Below are 9,409 nucleotides of genomic sequence, written 5' to 3'. Positions count from 1 at the left end.
GACTGAAATTCTGCTCTCTTCTCGGCTCGGGGACCTCTGCTCTGACTACCTGGAAGTCGTACCTTGTGGGGTCCCAGGCGAGTGGTGATTTCACAGGAAATGGGGATACGCTGCTGTGTCCTTCCTCTCATCATTCATTAAAAGCAGTTTCCTGTACGTTATGTGGGGAGTTAAACCCTGATGGTGTGCGTGGGGAATGCTCAAAGCACATCGACAGGATCAAGCTCCGTAAGGGACCTGGCAGGATAAGACACCAAAGTGGTCAGCCATACAGAGCCTGAGGGCATGTACAGAGCTGCATACCTAGGCATGCAGGGACCTGTAAAGTAAGGTACCGGTAAGTGCTTGCCGGTTTGGCAGCAACCAAGTACCTATGTCCTATTTCCTATTCCTGTTCTTTTTATTGGGTCTTACCTTGCATTTTTTTGGCAGCAGTGGGAAGGGAAAAACCTTGCCTACTTTCTCTGCCGGTATTATACTCTCTGGAAATACAGGTTATGCCTCAGAACACTGAAATGCCAAACTAGAGAAACCCATGCTAGCAGGGGAAGCACCATAGCAAAATTAGCCTTGAGATCTGCCCATAATCAAGATCCTTGCTTCTCCCGCCTGTCCTCAAGCACCTTACCATGAAGGCACAGCCTGAGGTCTTACTGACTTTTCGGCTCAGTCTTCACCCAGGCAAAGTCCCAGTAAAATCAGTGTTTCAATGAGAATGAAAATTTGTCCAACAAAGACTAAACACAGATTTTATCAGAGAAGTTATTACAGTAGGGCTAGAGATGGCAGCTGACAAAAAAAAAAAAGTAAGGGAAGGATACCAGGTTTAGCAAGATCATGACGACTACTACTAATAGGGGAGGTGTGGCTAAATTATGTGCCAAAAACGTAACTAGTAGATGCAGCTATTCCCTTCTGATCCTTTCTGTGCCTGTAGAAACACTATAAATTATATGAAAGTATTTGTAACATAACTTTCCTGAATTAAGCCTGACTTCACAAGTCCATTTTTCTCTGCTACCAAATGGTAAAATCTACACATCTTATTTTAAACATACTGCAGCAGGTAAAATGTGTGCTCAGCCCAAAATCAGTAAGTGCAATTCACCAAGCATTTTACAAAAGGCTGAAAATTATTTTCTTTCATATTTAGCTCTTTGGTCTCTCTCTCACTCCTTTCCCACTGTTTACATGAAGAGAAGTGCCGATGTGAATATTTTCTTGAGTTTCGTTGTTTTTTTAAACTCGGGTTAATTTTCCCATGATCATTTTGATAGCAAGCCAGCAATTACATTATGAAACAAACTTGTCTTTCTGCTACCAAACTGCAAAATCAAAACAAAACAGAGAAATACTACCATACCAAAAAAAAACTTGTTAACTAAGACCGTTAACCATGTTTTATTCTTGTCTGTCATCTTTTATTAAAGTTTAATTGAAAGATATTGAAAGTAGGTAGTCTATCCCGTATAATGTGTATTATCTCTAGCAGGCAACACAGTTTCTCCTGCTGTCTGCAATAATGTTATATAGTATTACTGACAACGGGAAATATCATTGCCTACTGTACATTTAAGACCAAAACATACTGAGGCAAAAGGAGGAAGATCTTTTATTCTGCTTATCTGTATGTCAGCTTGGACGTATTTGCAATAGATTTTTTACACCCTCTCTCTGATATGCCATGATGCTGAATAAAATGTACCTTGGAGTATTTACCTGCCAAGAGGCAAAAAGGAAGAGACATGGAAACTTAACACCTCGGCTAATAATTAGAAGTCCATCGTCTTTCTTGCCTGATTCATAAAGTGAGAAAAAAACCTAATGTCTGCCACAGCAACTGAAAATTAGCAGGGCCTGACATGAATATAAATGCTAGCCAGGTTGTGATTTAATGTCTATAAAACATTATAAGCCCTTACATACCATACGTTTCGTAACTGAACTCATGTTTGGGTAGCTATCCAGAAGAGAAGCAAGATCCACATCATGGTTTTGACATCAAGTGCATTTTTTCATTTATGAGTAAAAACAGGTCAAACAATTTTTGGTTTTCTGTGTCATGAAGGGAGCAGAGGCAAAGGATTAGGCAGAACTACAAACAAATATATTGCACCTACTTTGTCAAGGATGTCCTCGGTGAGAGTAAATTTTTCAGGATCCAAGTCTTTCAGAATTCACAGAGCTTTCAAAACTTTTTTCTAATAAAGATACGCTGTTTGTATGTGTTTTCAATTCATTCATGCTTCTAAAAATTCTGTGCTTGGCAAAATGAGAGGTAAATTTAGTCTGCAGCTGTTCCCACAGGCTGTTGAGTTTAATTGAAAGTAGATGTGACCCGGTGTCAAAGTGGGCATTAAAACAGACGGCTGCTGGAAATCTTAGGCTTGGTGCACGAGACTGATAAAGCCCCTGGCTGCTGAGCAAGGGATGCATTACTGTATGTGTGAGTGACACCAGTGCTCTGGAGGGAAGAAGTCCTTCTCTGGACCCCTCTAAAAGATGAGACCTGTGTTTGGCCTAACACAGAAGATGGCTGTACAGAGTGAGCAGTGTGCCGCTGCATTCAGCACGGTAAGCAATTGAAAACTGTATTTGGCAAGTGTTTTCCCCATTCGGCTTTGTCCTTTCATATGTATATGGATAAGCAAATTAAGCCCCATTCTTAGTGTGGTAATGGTTGGACTATGCAAAGCAAAGCAAACACACACAGCAGACAGTGATACTGCCTCTTACTGACATTCCAGGTATCAATTTCTTACCAGTTAGGGATTTCCTCCTTGAGACAGCCTGTTTCCATTGCCCAGCTAAATTCCTCACCCAATCTAGCACCCTTTGCTGTTCAGCAATTCCACTTTATAAGTTATTTAGCTATCTGGAGAAAACCAGCAATGGCTACAGGCAAACAGTTGTGGCTTGCCTGCTTTCCCCTGCTAGAGGCGAGGAGCACAGGACTCACCTGGTGACTCTGAGAAGGCAATTGTTTGTTGGGGGGGTTGGTTGGCTGTTTTTTTTGTTTGGGGTTGTTTTGGTTTTTTTTTTTTTTTTAATAGGCAAGGTTTGCAGGGATAGGCAACATCTTCACACCATACCGATTACTTTAATGGAGAAGAAAATCCTCATACCTCTTGCCCGGCATTCATGTCTGATCTTCAGGTATGAACATTAAAAAAAAAAATCTCTGAAGGGTGGAGGAGAGGAGGCGACTGGGGGGTTAAAAACGTGCAAGAGCTGTGTAAGAAGGGGCAGCAGTGAAGAGGGGAAAGTCCCTGCAGTTCTGAGCATTAAAACTTCTTCCTCCAAGTAGTTCAAAATCTGATCGTCTGTTCCTTGCAATCGGAGGCAGGAAAGCAGGCGGCGTTAGTACTTTGAGACCTCATTTTGCAGGCTGAAGGTATTTTCCTTGCCGGCCACCTTTCCTATGAGAGGACACCTTTGCTCGGTGCGCCCATTCCGCTGCGCTCTCCCCCCCTAACAGCGCCGAGCCCCGGGAGCCGCCGCCTCCCCGTCCCGCGGGGCTGCAGCGCGGGGAGAGCCTGCCCGGCTCCCCGGTTGGCCCTTTTCAAATCAGTTGCCAACGGGGTTTTAAGAATTTAATAACACGCTGTACTCTGTGATTAAAAAGAAAAAAAAAAAAAAAAGAAAAGAAAAAGAAAGGGAAAAAAGCTTTCTAAGAAGACTGCGAGCTCGGGAGCAGCGTTAAGCGTGGAGCAACTTTAATCGGCAGGAATAGACTTTCTGCCTTTCGCACGCACAAGCCGCTGCAGGGAAAACCCGAGCTACCCTGAGAAGGTAAGTTTACAAAATAGAGGAAAGCGCTTTGAAGCGCCTCTTCGGGACTGAGTTCTCCCCGATATAACTCGCAAAAAAAGCCTCCTCCGACCTAGCATTAAACGACATGAATGAGTTTAGCGACACAGTCAAAAGCCCTTGTCACCCTGTCAGCTCCCCCCTAGCAGCTTTCAAAGAATTCGGGGATGGAACACGTAAAACAGATCCCAGATCCTGCCCTAGTGGCTGCGTTCGCATTTCCAGCGTCTCGTCATCTGCGACGAGGACATCGTCCTGCCCCGGCGGGGAGCCCCGGCCGCCTCGCCGCCCCATCGCCCCGCCGCCGGGCGCTGGGTGCTCGGCAGAGCCGGGGGGCGGCAGGTACCTTCCCCTTCTCATTTATTTCCACGGAGATTTGCTCTCCCGTAAAGGCGGGGAGCTGCGCCTCTGCCCGGAGAAGCGACTTCTGGACCATTTGCTCCGTAAATAAATAATTCCACCCTCCTAACGAGCGTCGCGGAGTGTCGCTTGCGGGGGGGAGCAGGGCAAGGAGGGGAGGAGAGGACAGCTCTTCCTCAGGGAGTGGGAGGGAATTGGCTGTGATTTGGAGTGAGAGAAAAAAAAAAAAAACAACAAACCACCGAGTTTGAAGGACACTTGCGGCTGGTGCCTGCGAAGCCTCACTTAGCTTCGCAGGTGGCGGGTGCTGTTTTTTGGGGACGGGGTCGACAGCTCAGCGGCAGTCCCCACTCCAGGAGCCCAGGAAATATTCCTGCGAAAGCCACACGCACACATCGGCGCTCGGTGCGAGGACCCGTGGGATGCCGGCGGGGGCGGCCGGGAGGCGCGGGTACCCGCGCCTCCCGGCCGCCCCCGCCGGCATCCCACGGGTCATCCGCCCAGGAGCAGAGGGTTTCCCCGGCTCTGCCCCCCTCCCAGGCAGAGCCACCGGTGCAGCTCGGTCCGCCCCCCCATCGCGGAGCAGCCCCGGGGGGGGGGGGGGGGGTGGCGGCGGGGCCAGCCGCCGACGGGGCGTACACGCCGGGTGGCGCTGCGAGCCCGCGGCAGGACCGATCGCGCCGGCCCCGCACCCGTGTTTGTGTGTGTGTCTGTGTCTGTGTGTCCGAGCCGGGGCAGAAAAAGGGAAGGGGAGTGATGGAGGAGCAGCATCACCCTCCCGAAAGAAGCAGCCCAGCAGCGATGGGGAGAAAGTCCAGGCGAGGTGCAAAGCCTGCCGCCCAGCAGCAACCGGGATGGGCGAGTGGCCGGCTTTATTGCCAGTGGAAGGCGCGCTTGTAACGCGGTGGGGGGGCAGCTGGAGGTTGCACCGAGTATATAGGCACACGCGTACACATGCTCCTGTCTCAAGAGATGTGGCTAGGCGTAAAGTACAGTGTGTTGCCGGCAAGAAAGATAATAATTATTTCCCCCGTCCCCCCGAAGGAAACTTGCACGGCGTTACGTCTCCCCAAGAGCAAAAGCTGTTCAAAAGGAGCCTCCCGCCCATCCATCGCTCTTTCCCTAACCAGGGACGCAGTTTCTGTGTCACTGTTTGCGGAGTTGCAGTACTGCAGGCGCACAACCCTCCCTTCTCCGTCCCCGACCCCGAGGGAAGCCCCGGGGCCCCGGCCGGGAGCAGGGGGTGCCCCGCGGCACCGCCGGCAAAAGTTCCGCTGCTCCGTGACTGCCTTTTGCACTTTGCAGAGCAACATGGCTCAGCCTGAAAAACGGAAATCTCCAAATGCCAAGACCGAAGTCGTTCCCCGGGAGACGGGTCCATTATCCAGCCTCTCACCGGGCCTTACAGGCAGTATAAATACGCCTCTTGCAGAATTGTTCACCGCTCAAGGAATAATGCGGGGTCCCAGTTTGTTTCAAAATCCACAAGTGTAAAATGGAGTTACTCTGTATTTAGAGTGCCCCACTAAAGCTCCTATGCACTATTGCTTGCCATTATCTCCTATTTCCCTAATCCCTTTTTTAAAAAAGTGAATAATTCCAAGCGGCAGTTAGAAAACCATAGAACTGGAAACGCAGTAATTGTCCTAAATGGCGCAGTTTTTCTCAATGCACACTTTCCTGAGGTGTAACAGTTTCCCCTTGTGCTTTAGCACAAGATGGGCAGCTAGCTTGAAAAGATGCCACACACACAGAGTAGTCAAAAAATTGGTGTTCGACATTTTAAAGCAGATATTGCAGAATGTGCTTTCCTCCATGGAAACGTTGAGGATTTTTTTAAAATATCTTTAGGATAATAAAGCAAAGTGTAACAGAGCGAGCTGAAAAAGCAGACCCTGATTTATGCAAAGAAACACAAGGTTATTCTGATAGAGCTGAAGAGTTTTGTCCTTTTATCATAAATCTAGTGAAAGTGTGAGCAACCGCACACCTAATTTGTTCACACCTTTTTCCCAGCTCTTTCTTCCCAAAGCTAAACCAGAGGTCGCTTCACGGAATGTAACCGAAGTGTGGCAGGTTTTGGCAAGTGCATACTTACAACCATCTGTACTGAAAGATTTGTTGGACTGCATCAAGTATCCTTACTCCGCCGCCTTTACAGCTGTGAAGGTGTTGATGGCTGGATCAGCCACCACATCCACAAATAAAGCGTTTGAGATTTCATTTCTTGCTTTCTACTTTCACATTCCTAGACTGGAAGCAAAGGAGAAGCCAACACCCTTTGATTGCTGTTTAGTCTCGTCAGGCACAGGCCGAGGGTAGTGGGAAAGGCACCACGGCGGGCAGAACTGAAGTGGTGTTTTAAATCGCTTCAGCTGCGCACATCTCCCATCACTGCTCTATTGAAAATTTAAACTGGAAAATGACAATGAAAAGCCGGAATAATGGGGAAAGCAGGACACGAAATTCGATAGACATTGCTACGAGCTTGAAGGGGAGAGACTTAAAAGGTCAGAGAGCAAACGGGAATGGCCACAATCATCTGAAGGCAGTTGGAAGGTAAGTTGATGGACACCGGTTTGACCTGTGGGTCAGCAAACTAGTTTAACTCTACCTTGATCTGCACAACGCAGAGACAAGTTCCCGGCTCCTATCAAACAACTCAATGCCCTTATCTGGAAGGGTTTAGTAAAAGTAAATCAACTACAAAAAGGAGCTATTCAGCCTTCAAGTGCTGGGTTTTGCCGGTAAAAAAAAAGGAAAAATATGTGTGTTCTCCCACAGCCCAGATCCAAACCGGCAGCTCCCGAGCGGCAGAAGCACACGCCTCTTCCCGGGAGAAGGATGAGTTTTGTCGCCGGCTCTATCCCACTGCCAGACTGCCCCGAGATGGAGCAACCAGTGCCCTAAACAAACCAGCAGGCTCCTAGCTAGGGGCATTTTGGTGGTGCTTTCTTTTCAGGGGGACATCAGAGAAGCAGTACTAGAAGTTACCCACTTCTACGCTTCCCTTTCCTTTTCACTTGGTGCTCAACCTATTCCATCAGGATGGAAACCACCAGGTAACATAAACGCTGCCTCTCGCTGCCACTGGGGAAAGCTGGTGCTGCTACGCCACTCCATTTACATGGCATTAAAAGAAAAAAAAAAAGAAAAAACAGAAAAAAAAGCAGAGCAAACTGTTGCTTTGTTTCAGTAGGAAACTTCGCAGGCCTCTGACGGTTGCATCTCTAATGAAGCAAATTCAGGATGCAGCTCAGAGAAACTCAACCAGAACAACTCCTGTTTCCAGTGGACGTTAAAAGCCCCTTCTAATCCCTACACCATGCAGAGAACCAAAACCTTCAGTGCATCTGGAGCTGACTCTTTTGCTCCGCATTTTAATACCTGCTGTTTAGGTTATCGCTGCTAACGTGCTTTACAAGTATGCACAAAAGATCTTTCTGCTCTGCAGAGTCCATGCTCTAGCCCTGATTTTTCAGTACCCCGAAAGCGAGCATCGCCTCCCTATGTAATCCAAGAGGCCAGATTTCCAAATAGGAGCAACACTTCCCCCACGTCCCCCCCCCCCAAAAAAAAAAAATGTTAAGAGAAAGTGTTAGCGGGTTTTTTTTTGCCAAAACGCTAAGCAAGTGCCGTAACTGCTTTTCTATCTCGAGCAAAAGACGCCAGGTTTTAGGAAACCCTCGCAATATTGTTTTTATTGTTGTTCAGGGACAGCTATGGACAAGGTTTAAACGGCACGGCGAGGGCGGTAGCGCTGGACCGGCTGCTCGGCAGCACCCCGCGGCCCTTGAGATCGCCCAGATTCCCGGTCCTGCGGGGAAAACGCCCCCGGACGAGAAGGGAGTTTTCACGCACAACCGCGAAGTTTCCCACCCCCGAGACCGGCAGAAGTTAGCGCTCACTACGGCAGGGAGCATGGCTGCCAGCCGCAAACACGTTACCTAAAAATAAAAGCGGCGGACCCCTTTTTGTTTTGCCTTTTAAAGCAATGATGACCCTGAGCATTTCAGCATCAAACCGCCCTCACCACGGATCCGGCGCGATGTGAAAAATAAAGTCCGAGGAGGAGGTACATGCAAAGCAGTCCCTCCTACACAATCGGTTTTGCGAGAGGCACCGTATCGGTAGTCTGATAAAATTAATTACAAAAAAAAAAAAAAAAAAAGGCGTTAATGCCTTTCCTTCAGTTTCCTCTACTAGCGCGTTATGAAAAGCACGAAGCAGAATGCCAACTTATTCGTTTTAACGCCTCCAGGCTGCTCTCACGAGGTGCTACAATTTACAACGGGACCGAATTCGTTGTATTCGCACTTTTCTCAGAAACTCTAGAGAACGACTCATGCCACATGAGTTCAAAGCAAACCATTGCCGGTAACGATAGAATTAAAAAGAAGAAAAACAATTGGCTGACCTAAGGTAGAATGTTTTATCTGGAGTTTATTAATACCATTTAAAATATTACAGATAAAAATCAATTACATTTCATGCATTTAAAATGCAAATCTAAAATGTTCCAGCGAAGGGCTTTCCATTTCAATGTGAAATATCCAAATTATTTCAACATTACAATGAGACAATTAGTTTGCAGTATTGCAAACCGCTAATGTAGTGTCAGGAGTGTTTATTAACATTTATCAATATTATTTTCAGGAAATACACATAGGCCAACGTTAGTTCAGTTTCACTTGGACAGTTTATTTAATACATGGGTCGTGGCAAACCCACTTTATGAAATATAGGAGAACTCTCACTGTAACTATACCTGAACTGCCAGCAAATGCAAATAAGTACATGCTCCATTAAATTAAATGTCATTCAACATTTATCAAATATTGTTTGCTTAATTACAGTTGTATGCCTACCTAAATTAATATTCAAGCAAAACCTATATCCTGAAGTGAGATTTGATGTACACTTCGAGGAATGAGTCCAGAAAAAGAATGCAGTGAACCAGGACTGCAACAATAACGCTTTCTCGTGACAGGAAAAGAAATAAAAATTAAAAAAAAAAAAAAAGCTCAAGTGTACTTCAATATATTTTCAAATATTTACTGGAAGTAATTTACAAGAAAAATACTATACAAAATCGTCTCCTGGACAACCGCACCTCACACCGATACATTGGTGGAGTTATATTTAACTGTTAGCTAATCTAGAACGATTCTCCAGTTGTACAAACCTATAGGTTCAGACGTATTTTACAAATATTTTATTTTCCTATCCCCCCCCAGCC

The sequence above is a fragment of the Aptenodytes patagonicus genome, chromosome 2 (genome assembly GCF_965638725.1).
Source record: "Aptenodytes patagonicus chromosome 2, bAptPat1.pri.cur, whole genome shotgun sequence".
Taxonomy (NCBI): domain Eukaryota; kingdom Metazoa; phylum Chordata; class Aves; order Sphenisciformes; family Spheniscidae; genus Aptenodytes; species Aptenodytes patagonicus.
The sequence above is the reverse complement of the archived record's forward strand: the minus strand, read 5'-3'. Positions refer to the sequence as shown.